At 40.0% G+C, this 11,845-nt stretch overlaps 1 protein-coding gene across 9 annotated transcripts in view; it reads left to right on the top strand.

The window, feature by feature from the left end:
* The first annotated feature begins 1,350 nt into the window (after positions 1–1,350).
* LOC103727996 (protein transport protein Sec16B) overlaps positions 1,351–11,845 on the top strand; it is a 68,507-nt gene continuing 58,012 nt past the window's right edge. For 6 of the 9 annotated variants that reach the window (XM_029560192.1, XM_008826118.3, XM_029560196.1 and 3 more), the window contains exons 1-2: positions 1,352–1,433; positions 1,906–2,072. The gene's annotated coding sequence lies outside the window, so the exon portion shown is untranslated. Of the gene's footprint in view, positions 1,434–1,905; positions 2,073–11,845 lie in introns of all 9 variants that reach the window. The other 3 variants (XM_029560195.1, XM_029560188.1, XM_029560187.1) reach the window with 3 other exon arrangements.

Here is an 11,845-nt window from a genome sequence, read left to right as displayed (position 1 = left end):
TTCCCTGAGGACAAAAAAATAGAAAGACACTTAAAAATAATAGAGAACAAAATAAAAGTCATTTGGAGTTCCATTGCTTTAAGATATCTAACACTGTTGTAAACTTCTGCGTACTTTTCTTGAATCATACATACTTCTCACAAAGAGACTATTTTACAGAAACAGGATGCAGTAAATGCTGTTTCAGTTGAAAACCTTTGAAAAAGTTACTTCTACTCTACCAGTGTTCCCTTTCATACTTTCTCCCTCAAATAAAGGAAGTATTAGTAACTGCCACACATGTATCTTTTAGGTACTTTATCAATGTAGATGAATATAGCTAATGTATAATTCCACATAATTATGTGTATGAATAAAATTGTCATACGGAAAAATATAATTTTTTCATTCAATAATGTGCTAGAAAACTAAGTCAATGGCTGTCACTCTCTTACTCTTTCTTATTTGTCTAATGCTTCTTAAAACTCATATATATATATACACATATAAATGAAGTACCCTCAGTCTTGATACACTTTTTGAAGGGAGCAGTTATTAAATAACATGCTGTCATGATTGTTAAGAAAGTCAGCGTAATATTTAGTTTCTTCTGGGAATTTTCGTCAGATATGCAAAGGGGTATGTGTAATTTCTTTAAACTTTTTTATTATTTAATAACCACATTTAGAAGGAGCATTTCATTACAACATTAACATATTCAATAACAATTTCCGGAGCAAAGATGCATCTCTTTCAAAAGTGGCTGTAAATTTTTAGGTTCACAGTTGAATTAATACAGTTATACAATATTGAACTCAGTATAAACCCTATAAGACATAAAATTAAATGAGGTTTTAGCCTTTAAAAAAGATCTCCATTTCATTTTAAAATATACTGTTTCATACAAAAAAACTCATTTTTAATGCTACTGTCACTCAGATGTTTGCACATGCATCTCTAAACTCTACGTATCTGATTATTACTAGTCACAGTTGGTTACACTCGGATCCTTGGCACCTGAGTATGGATATAAAGTCACCAGGTAGATTTCAGTGGTAATGTTTTTTGCCTCTATTAAAACAAATTTTTATGCTTCTTCCTCAAATATAAATAATTTTTTATTTGTTGATTTTTGTGTGTGTATTTCATACAGAATATCCCAAACAATCTTATTCATCTATATATCTTTATACGTTTTATTATAATTTCAAATAGTGCTCTTTTTTTAATGGGACCTTCTTAATATGGTGGTCAGATCATGTTTCTAGCCTCAGGAGCTACTACTAAATCATTCCGTTGGGAAACTGTTGCCAAAGCAGAAAGGTTCTGTGTGGCTGACGTGGCACAGTAGTTAGCAGTGTCTGCCAGCTGTGAATAACAGCAGGCTGTCATGATGGGAAGCAGCAGCAGCAGCAGCAGCAGCAGCAACAACTCTTGACTTAGGAGCAAAAGATGTAAGTACTTATTTTCACCACTAACAAATTCAACCAAACCAAATTCACACTGAAGAATGCTAAGAGGGAATATAATTCCCACTAGAGACCCTTCTAACAGAAGCATTTGGTCTTAACCAGAGGAGAAAGGCATTATACCAGCACATGGTTTCAGCAAAACAAAGAACTTAACAGGGTCTTGTTTGAAAAAAACAAAGAAGTTCAACTATGGCTCATGCTGCTTTTAGATCCTCACTCTGTAAATTGCCTGCATCCCCTGGCAGGGGCTTTTCCTGTTGGATGGAATGCACAGTTAATGTGCATGTGATTTCAACTTACATAAAAATTTAGGCAAGTTTGATTATGGTAAGATGAAAGGAGGCTCAGCAATTACAGTGTTTGGAGGAGAGGAGAGAGCCTGTTAAATATTTTAAGGAGGATTCAAGCTGGTTAAAGCTGACTTAGAGACAATGTGGAAACTTCTGTTCTCAAGCTATATAGATGTGCCATGGCGCCTGCCAACTCTGCGACAAATGAGAACCTGGCACATATCCCTGTAGCAAGAGGTGGCTGTGTGGTTGCTGTTCCCAAGGTTTATATCCTGGAAATCATGTCCAGAGTTCCTCGTATTTGCTGAGTTCATAAACCATGTGTTTACAGGTTGGTGATTTTTTTTTTCTTTCTCTCTATTGAGACTCTTTGCTCTGATCATCAGCTTTGCATGAAACCTCACAAGGGACCACCCATGATCTACCCTGAGTATAGTTAACTAATTGACCAACAGATTTTTTAATTCCCACCTTTCTGCTGGGAATACCTAAGTAAGCAAGATGGAAGGAGTTGGTGCCTCTGTGGAGTTTGAGGCTCAGCAAGAAAAACAGATGTGATGAGAGGAGGAGTGAGAAGGGAGATCTGGATTTCGGTCCTGGCTTAGGTCCCAAAGAACCATATGGCACTCTGGGCTGCAGCTTATGTGCTATAAAGTGAATGCACTGGGATGGATAACCTCTTCAGTAATTGATTCCTCACCTAGTGTGAGTTTCCCACTTGCTGAACAGTTTCTGACACAGCTCTGGATTTTATCCATATTCAATGGGATGGGTGTTTTCCTTATGCAATGCATCTCACCTATCTGCAATCAGGCCTCATCTCAATGTGAGATATTCTGTAACAAACTGAAAGAATCCTCCTAGATAGTCAGTCCACTTATAGTGTGATGTTTTTCGGAGGTAAGGTTACATTTAAGAAAGCAACACCGGCTCATCTTAGATACCTGGGTTTCAATTTTCACATGGTTAGTATGTGGAATAAGTACCTTCACCACTGCTGACTTCTGAGGGACAGAGAAACAAACAAATGAACTTGCTTAAAGCAGGGGTGATTTGCAGGCTTAATTTTGAAGGAAATTTAACTGAACCATAAATAATGCAGTCTGTGGTTTTTTTTTTTTTTTGTCTTTTTGAAACAGGGTCTCCCTGTAGCCCCAGCTAGCCTGGAACTCATTATGTAGACCAGGCTAGCCTCGAACTCTCAGAGATCTGCCTTCTTCTGCCTCCCAAGTGCTGGGACTAAAGGCATGTACCACTACGTCCTGACAGTCTGTGGTTTCAACTAGAATAGGAAATACACCATTGGTGATTGTGTGACATGTCTCAGCTTCTGGAAACTCATCACCATATCTCAATCACTTGACATTGGAAACTGTGGGAATCTCATAGGAATCTCATAACATGTTTTAATAGAGTGATAGATAAATTAGAGGGTCTCTCTGTAGCCCCAGCTGTCCTGGAACTCACTATATAGACCAGGCTGGCCTTGAACCCACAGAGATCTGCCTGCCTCTGCCTCCTGAGTGCGGGGATTAAAGGCGTGCACCACTACGCCCAGCTAAATTAGATTTCTTTAATGTAATTATTACTCATACATCTCCCTGTCAACCTTGCCTAATCCAGCTCATAAAATGACCTACATGGGCCTCACACATCTTGCTCTCTCTGTCCTTTCACATTGTGATTGCTTTTGTTTCTTGTTTTCCTGATCCCTCCTTCCCTCCCTCCCTCCCTCCTTTCTTTCCAAGGTCTCTGTAGCCCAGACCTCCAGCTTTCTATGTAGTTCATGCTGGTCTTGAATTCCTGATCCTACTGTATCAGACTCCCAAGCACTGAAATTACAGGCATGTGCCATCACACCCAGCTGTAAGTGTGCTTTTTATTTTTTATTTTTTTATTTTTTTGAGACAGGGTGTCCCTAGAGCTCCAGCTGGCCTGGAACTCACTATATAGAGGCTGGCCGTGATCTCACAGATATCTGCCTACCTCTGCCTCCTGGGCACTGGGATTAAAACTGTGTGCTACCACATCCAGTAAGAGGTGTGCTTTTTAAAAAATATATTTTATTTATTATTTTTATTTTATATGTACAAGTGTACCACCTGCATGTATGAAAGTGTACTCATGTCACGGAGTGCCTGTAGAGGTCAGAAGAGGGTGTTGGATCCTCTGGAACTGGAGTTATGGACGGTTGTTAGTCTCCATGTGGGTGTTGGGAATCAAACCTAGATCCTCTGCAAGAGCAGCCAGTGCTCTTCACTACTGAGCCATCTCTTCAGCCCCGAGGTATGCTTTTTGACCTGAGACAAATCTCCTCTCTTGGACCTTCCATCTCTGTCAGCTTCCTCAGGAACGACTGCCTTCATCCCTAATTCCTTTATTTCTTCTCCATCTCAACCTCTCCTTTAATTGGTTTTCTACTTTGAGTTAAAAACATGTGGCGTGTCTCTCATTTTATACCAACACCAATCAGTAAACCAGCCAATGAAAACATACAGTCCCTCCTCATTGTCCCTTGTCCTCTCCCTTTCCTGATTCTTCCACAGACTTTATGGAACTGAGTGGACACATTTTTCAAATTCCTATATGACTTGATCTCTTATTGTATCTGCTCTGTCTCTCTTTCTCTCTCATCGTTTTGATACAGGATCTCATGTGGCCCAGGCTGCTGCTGTAGGGAGAGCTGCCTTGAACTACTGATTCTCCTGTTGTCAACTCTTGTGTGCTGGGATTTCCAATGTGTGCTACCATGGAACTCTAAAATTACTCCCTGTGTTGGTACTTTGGTCATTTTCTAAAGTGCCAACTTGATGTTACCCATCTGCTTTGAAACTTTCAGAAGTACTCATAGTCTCCAGCAGAGATTCAAGGTGTTTGTGTTTCAGTCCCAGCCTGACTGGCCTTTTTATTTCATATCATTGGAGGGAATTACCCTCCAGCCTGGTCAAATATGAAGGATCACCAGAACCCACTTATTGAACCTCTCCTCCATGCCTGGTAGCTTACTGATCCCTATTCTGGACCCACTCTTTTCCCACCTTACTCAATTAGGTTCTAATTATCCATCAAGTTTCAGTGAATGCTCTCTCCCCAGGAAGCCAAGTTGGCTACCATTTTCTGCCCACATAATAATCTATGTAACATCTACATTAACACTAACCACACTGTATTAAATATATTACTTTATTTGCCCTACCACCTGATGGTAAAAACCTATGAGACAGAATTCTATTTGTTTTCCTGATACTTACAATAGCATGAGGCTCATGGTAGTTAGTTAATGAACTATTATTGAGTGGGTGAATGAATGGGAGACTACTAACCATCCACTTCCATATTGGCATCATGCTATCTCAGCCAACCCAATTGGAAGCATTTTTCTTCTTAAGTGGTTCCAATATAAGTTCTGGATGACAGGGACTTCCCACTCCACAATCAAAGTTTGAGTGTATGTCTCTGGATATGTACTCACTGCTGAATTAATTTCTGTGGCTAGGGAGACACAGACTCTTATATTCATGCCTGAATTTTTGCCCATTCTTAGATCAAAGCATAGGGTATGTCCCCCACACAATACATAAACTAAGAACAGACAGGGAAGTTCATCAAAGGAAAATTGATAACTTATTCCAGAAGTTAGAAGATTGGATGCTGGGCAGGCGGTAAAAGCACATATTTGTCTTCAATATATGTGAAGAATCTAGGTCTTGGGGAGAGTTGGGGCTACATTCCTTTCTCCTTGGATGGGAGAGGCAGCTAGGATGACCTCTTCAGTCTTAACTGTCAACACTGCTCTTTGTGTTCTAGGCTCAAACCACAAGACCCACTGACCATACCATGAATGTCCCAGACCCACCTTTACCCATGAGTCCTTCTCATATACATCCTTCTGTCCAGACCACATTGCTCTCCTTCCCCTCCTTCCAGGATCACGCACTGTTACCCTGTAGGTCTCTGTTAAGGCTGCTTTCTGCTGAGAAGCCTTCTCTCACTGGGTGTGACATCCTTGCAATGAATTTCATCTGCTTCCTACTGTCTTCCTCTCCTGGCACATGTCATTGTAATGAGCTTATCTGTATCCCCATTAGGCAGTACACTCCAAGAACACAAGGAGTAAGTTTACCTTGTTCACTTTGTATGACCTATCTGAGACCCTAAAATAACTTGGCTCAGAGTAGGCAGTTATTCCCTAGTTATTAACTGGGAACACGAACTGTATGGAGTTCCTTCCATACAGTTTTGAGGCTTAGCTGATTTATTATAAGAACTATGTAGAATGAGTTTGTATGAGAGAAAAATAATTATGTTCCAATACTGAATTTACATTTGTTATGCCCTAATTGGAGTCAGATAATGACATTTATTCAACGAATGACATCTGGACCAGCACTAGGACATGATGTCATTAGTGCCATAGGACATACAAAGTGTATCCTTAGTGTAAAAGAGAGTAGGGAGCTTTTACAGAAAGCTTAGTTATCACATAAGCAATGTCAGGAAGGGCAGGTTTTACTTGACATGCACAGAATCTACAACATTAATTTACAGGTTGCTCCCAGAAAACGATAAACTGACAACTCTGTTGTGATGACTATAGACATGCATGCTTAGAAAAGAAACTTCTTGGACTGGGGAGATGGCTCAGCAGTTAAGAGTACTGGCTGCTCTTACAGAAGACCTGGATTTGAATCGTAGTACCCATATGGCAGCTAACAACCTTTTGTAACTACAGTTCCGGGGGATCTGACACCCTCTTCTGGCCTCTACTAGCTTTACATGACATGGGTGCATTTACGTACATGTGGGCAATACACTCATCACATAAAATAAAAATAATAAATACAAGAAAAAAAGAAAAGAAAGTTTTCCACCATCTTGTCATGCCCTTTGATGCCCTCCAGAAACTGGTTTGAACTTTGTTTTTTGGCATCATAAGTGACTCCTACAGAAATCTCCCTGATGTGCTAAATTCTGCATTAGAACAGCACTCCTGGGGAGCAAAGCTCTGTCTGTAGGCACTAATTCCAGATTGTGAGAACAAGGGATGAGACTGCCACTAAAAGACGTGTATGTACTCACACTGCACACACAGGCTATTTCTGTACATGGAACAGTGGGCAGAGGAGTAGAACACCAGAAAATGGTATGAAACTTTGTTGGCTGACAAATTAGATGAGGAGAAAATATAGAAATGAATCTTTGGGTTCTTATTTTTATCATTAAATAGCTGTCTACCTACCTACCTATCTATCATCAGGTTGAATGAGTCTATTTATACAGGCTGATGACTTTAAAGATTGTAATCACTGTATTCACACGAAATGGATTTTTACATAATTGCATTTTTGTGTTAAATATATCACAGGGCTATTACTAAGCAGTATACTTTTTTGAACAAATCATTGGACTAGAAGTCCTATGATTGATTTCCTGTGAAGTCCTTCATTTAATGACTAATACATAGGCACTGTGTGAGTTTGGCAAAATCTCTGACCCTTTCTGATTTTGATTTTATTGCGTTTAAAATGAACAAACTCCAGTAATTTCACTAGCTAATGAAATAACCAGGCATGGACAAGCAGCTGTGGGGCAGATAAGCTATGATTAACATTAGATTCTTATGATGAAAGGGTAGAATAAACATTAGAAACTTTAACCTCAGATTAGATTATAAACAAACAATGAAGTATAGCTAAGTGAAAAGTTCATTATGAATAGAAACTAAAAGCTAAATAAAATAATATACTCTGAACAGCTTAAAAGCAACTCTCGCTCTCTTTTTTGATGAGGAAAGTAATATTAAGAACTTTTTATTTAGGAAAATTATGAAGATCATTTTGGATTTATCTTGGGATGTCACTCAGTGAGACCCAAACTTTAAAAACTCTCCTTTTTTGAGAGCTGTGTGTCATATTGCCAATTCACAAATCATTGTATTAGTACCTGAGTGATAAAGAAAACATCTTTTTTTCCTAATATTTGTTATTTTTATTTTATGTGTATGAGTGTATTTCCTGCATGTATGTAAGTGCACCCATGTTGTGCAATGCCTGTGGAGGTCAGAAGAGAGCATCAGATCCCGTGGAACCGGAGTTATGGATGGTTGTTAGTCACCATGTGGGTGCTGGGAACTGAACCCACCAGTTCTTCTGAAAGAGCAGTCAGAGCTCTTAACTGCTGAACCATCTCGCCAGCCCAACAAAAAATCTTTTATTGAGTTTGTTCTTTGACAATTCCATACACATATATATGTAGTGTATTCTGATTACTGTCACCTCTGCCTTCTTTTAGCTCCCCACCCAATCCTGTATTACCTTCTTTCTCCTCTACAAGTCTTTTCCTTACATTCATGTCTTTTGTTTTGTTTTGTGATCCATTTAGTTGAGATAGGGCTCTCAGTACAATCATGGGTTTGGAACTATCCATTGGAGCCCGATGGGCTCATCAGGAGGTACACAACAGAAGAAAATATCTGGCCCTCCTTCAGAACCCCTCAGTAGCCAATTGTTCAGCAGGGAGCAGTAGGGCCTTGTGGACCAATCGCTGATTGATGATCCATGATTGGCTGTTGATGGGGCCAGTCTTGTGCAGGCCCATTGCAGACAGCTCAGTTGCTTTGTGATCATGATTGCATTGGCTGTGCTATGGAGACAGCATTTCACTACTCTTCTAGCTTTTGGCTCTTGGAGTCCCCCCTCCCCCAAGTTGTTCAGTATAATTTTTTTCCAGTTCCATCTGGTTACCTGAAGATTCCATAATTTTTTCTTTACAGCTAATAAAATTCCAGTGTGTCTATGTATCACATTTTCATTATCCATTCACTTGTTGATGGATATCTAGGCTGATTCCATCTTTTAGCTACTGTGAATAGAGCAGCAATGAGCATGGTTGAGTAAGTATCTCTGTAGTAGGATACAGAATCCTTGGTATATGCCTAGGAGTGGTATAGCTGGGTCATATGGTAGTTCTATTTCTAGTTTTTTGAGGACTCATTTCCATAGTGGCTGTACCAGTGTACACTCCCACGAACAGTGAATAAGGGTTTCTCCTTCCTTTCCCCACATCTTCTCAAGCATTTGTTGTTATTATATTTCCTTTATTCTTATTTATTTTTTTAATTTTTAATAACTACATGATTAGAAGAAGCATTTCATTACAGCTTTTAAGCGGGAAATGTAAATTGTTGAGGGTAGGTAGGGATGAATCCAGAAAAAAATTATGATGAAAAACATTTAAAAAGCATTTGAAAATGGAATCAGGAAACCACTCAGAGTTCAGGAATTAGGTACAGCCTAAACCACAGCCTGGTCATGTGGACTATTGAATGGGATGTGGGGATGTGAGGTTTGGAGCAGGGGCAAGTTGCAAAGACCAGAGACTTAGGGTGAAGGATGCAGCTGCAGCTGCTCCAAGGAAATCTTTGACAATGAAGTGAAATGTCTTATTGTTCATGAAGCCATTTTATTAGAGCTGTAGTTGCTGAGAAAGAACTTGGCACCTAAAATCCTAGCCGTTGACCAAGTATAGCTTAGTGTCAAGTAATGTTACTGCACGCATCACCTTCCTCTTTTTGTGATTTGTGGAATCTCCTTGGTCTTTGTCTATTTCTTCCTTCCTTTAAAAGCCCCACACAACCCAAGCCTCTGGAGAACACTTAAGTCTTTCTTTTACCACTGCAGCTCATAGACCCAGATCAAGTCCCCTTTCACTCTTGCAGCTTCTGAGCTTGAATTTGTCAACACTAGGCAAAGTTCATGTTGTGACATCCATCTCTTAAATTTCAGGACTGGGAATGCAGCTCAGTTGGAGACCGCTTGCCTCCAATCCACAAAGTCCTGGGTTTGATCCCTAGCCTTGCACAAACTGGGTATTATGACTTCTGCCTGTTATCCCAGCACACTGGAAGTAAGGGCAGGAGGGTCAGAAGTTCCCTGGCCAACAACTCAAAAGAAGGTATCTCCTATCTGACATTGTTGCTTGTGATGTAGCTTTTACCTATGCATATGGACTCTTAAAAAATTATATTGGCCCCTTTAATCTTTGGTTATACTTTCCTTTTGGGTGTTTAAGGCCATACAGTTGGCCCAGATAAACCAATTTATTTTTACTCTGATGGTCATTTGAGGGTCTGTTCCTCAGGGGTCACATGGGCTTGGGAGGAGCCCCTGGCTCCCTTCTTTTACCAGTTTCGCCTATGTGAAGATAAGTCAAAAGTCCTGCTCGACATGGTTGGCTTCACTTGGAAGCATGGAGGAAACGATTCCTGTGTTCACCCTCCTCTTTGTAGACTGGACACTGGTTCAAGTCCGTCTAGTGGGGTCTCCTTGGCCTCCTTGATCAAGAGGACAGGTGACCCACCACAATTACAGGACATTTTGAGATATGCTCATAGTCCCCTGGAACTAGTCGACCTAGGAGGGCAAGGAGTAAAAACTATCCTTTATGTCCCTCTGACCAAATTAGTATAGGCCTCAAAGTATGTCTGTTATATATCAGAGAAGGTTAGTTCCAACAGTCTGGTACTTTTTAATTACTGTGTATCATGTAGATAAATCTTGGGCAAAGACCAATTGTTCTCAGATAAACCTTACATAGACATATATTTCTTGATCTGGTATGTATAATTTGTCAGTAGGTTGTTGGAGTAATATGGTTCCCTCTGGTTTTTAAAACTAGCTAGGCATTGTTTAGCTCTCACATTGTCTCACCCCTCCATCATAGTTTTTCCACTTAGGTGCCCCCATTTCTCCCCTTTCTCCCTTGATAATACCCTTCTCCTACTGTCCTACCTCTCTTGAGCTCATTCTTTCCTTTATCCCCTAGGTTCCTTGTATACCCTTCCCTCCCCCCTCCCTTAAACTAACCCAAATTTTGTCCATATCTCCCTTATTCAGGCCTGTTTCCTACTGCTCTTCTCTTTCAGGTTCTTTCTTTTCCTTTACCTCCCTGTTTCCTTTCCATTATCCTGGTTCCTGTAGTTATGTCTGGATACATACTCACTTATCAGGGTTTGGTTCTAGGATCCACATATGAGGGAGAACATACGTTGATTTTTTTTTTTCTGAGTCTGTGTTACTTCACTCAGTTTCTTTTTCCATCCATTTACCTGCAAATTTCATGATTTCATCTTTCTTTACTGCTGAGTAAAACTCCATCGTATATATGAACCACATTTTCATTATCCACTCATCAATTGAGGGACACTTAGGTTGCTTCCATCTCTTAGCTACTGTGAAAAAAACAGCAACACTGCAACAAACATGGATGTACAAGTGTCTCTGCAATAGGATGAGTTCGTTGGGTATATGCCAAGGAGTGGTATAACTGGGTCAAATGGTAGGTTCATTTGTAGTTTTTTAAGAGATCTCCACGCTGTTTTCCATAAGGTTGAACAAGCTTGCAGCCCCACCAGCAGTGGATGATTGTTCCCCTTTCCCCACATCCTCTCCAACATTTGGTATCGTTTGTTCTCTTGATCTTAGCCAGTCTGACTGGGGTAAGATGAAATCTTAAAGTGGTTTTAATTTGCTTTTCCCTAATTATTAGTGAGGTTGAACACCTTTTAAGATGCTTCATAGCCATCTTTACTTCTTCTTTTGAGAACTCTCTGTTCATCTCCTTAGCCCATCTTTTAATTGGGTTTCTTCCTGTCTGATTCTCTGTTTTTTGAGTTCGTTATATATTCTGGTTATTAAACCTCTGTTGGATGTGTCGCTAGTGGAGATTTTCTCCCATTCTGTGGGTTTTCTGTTCACGTCCCTGGTTGCCTCCTTTGATGTACAGAAGCTTTTTAGTGTAATGAGGTTCCATTTTTTGATTCTTGACCTTGTTTCCTCAGCATTTGTTGTCTGGCTGAGAAAATCCTTTCCTATACCTTTATCTTGTAGGTTTTTGCCAATGTTTTCTTCCAACAGTTTCAGAGTTTCAGGCTTTATATTGAGGTCTTTGAGCCATTTGGAATTGACTTTTGTGCAGGGTGAAAGATAGAGCTTTAGTTTCATTCTTCTACAGGTGGACATCCAGTTTTGCCAGCACCATTTGCTGAACATGCTGTCTTTCCTCCAGTTAATGTTCTTGGCCCCTTTGTCAAATATCAGGTGGCTA

The sequence above is a fragment of the Nannospalax galili genome, unplaced genomic scaffold (genome assembly GCF_000622305.1).
Source record: "Nannospalax galili isolate Female #2095 unplaced genomic scaffold, S.galili_v1.0 scaffold429, whole genome shotgun sequence".
Classification (NCBI taxonomy): domain Eukaryota; kingdom Metazoa; phylum Chordata; class Mammalia; order Rodentia; family Spalacidae; genus Nannospalax; species Nannospalax galili.
The sequence above is the reverse complement of the archived record's forward strand: the minus strand, read 5'-3'. Positions and strand labels throughout refer to the sequence as shown.